The 1006-nt window shown below is 36.9% G+C and overlaps 1 protein-coding gene across 1 annotated transcript in view; it reads right to left on the bottom strand.

Moving 5' to 3' along the window:
• Positions 1-1006, bottom strand: part of Dpy19l4 (dpy-19-like 4 (C. elegans)) — a gene marked incomplete at its 5' end in the record, with an annotated part of 61201 nt that overhangs the window by 19187 nt on the left and 41008 nt on the right.

Raw genomic sequence — 1006 nt, 5'->3', positions numbered from 1 at the left:
AAAAGTATAAATAAGGACAAAAATGTGTAGTGGATATTGTGAAATAGGAAGAAAATGTTCAAATGGGAAGGGGAACCAGGGAGTGGGGAGGTAGAAATGAAGGGGAAAGAAAAAAAAAATGAGAAAAGAAGGAAAAAATGCAAACAAAGCTTTTTTGTAAATAAGGAAGCGAAGAGGAGTTGAAGGGAGGGGAGGGAAACAGGAATAAAAGAATTAAGGTACATCATGTACAGGTACAGGTTCCCTACGATGAATATGATCGTTGTGTGTAACTAAAATGTACCAATAAACTTAATTAATTTTTAAAAAGCCTAAAGAAACAAAAAACAGAAAGTTTTAAAAAAAGAAATATAGTCAATTTTATAAATTGAAATCACTTATGCTTCCCAGCACTTGCGAAGCTGAGGCAGGAGGATCACCATGAGTTCAAGACCAGCCTGGGCTACCTAGTGAGTTCCAGACCAGCCTGAACTACGTAGTGAGATCTTGTCTCAAAAAACTAAAAAATATAAAACAAAGCAAAATAAAATAACTTCTGCTACTTGCTTCATTTCAATTAAATTGATGAAATTATCCTACATTAAGATTTTGAGTAAATTAGTAAATTAATCTGTAAAAGTTTAACCTATTAATTAAATATTGCTCCTGGGGCTGGGGATTTCGCTCAGGGGCACAGCACCTGCCTGGCAAGTGTGGGGTCATGAGTTCGATTCCTGGTACGGGGGAAAAAAAAAACAAACAAAAAAAAAAAAAAATTACATATTGCTCCTATATTAAATATGGGCACTATCACTTAATATATAAAACTAAACATGTGTTTTTTTGGTCAACTTACAATGATCAATGAACACAGAATGGAATCAGAGGCCTGAAACAAATACAAAAATACCTCCTCCAGGCAGGAGGTCTGGAGGCTCACACCTGAAGTCTCAGACACTTGGGGGGCTGCGGCTGGGGGCTCACTTGAGCACAGGAGTTTGTGGTCAGCCTGAGCAAGACAAGAAAA

The sequence above is a fragment of the Chinchilla lanigera genome, unplaced genomic scaffold, assembly GCF_000276665.1.
Source record: "Chinchilla lanigera isolate Chin_1 unplaced genomic scaffold, ChiLan1.0 scaffold00016, whole genome shotgun sequence".
In the NCBI taxonomy this organism is placed as follows: domain Eukaryota; kingdom Metazoa; phylum Chordata; class Mammalia; order Rodentia; family Chinchillidae; genus Chinchilla; species Chinchilla lanigera.
This window is presented reverse-complemented; position numbering and strand designations above follow the sequence as displayed.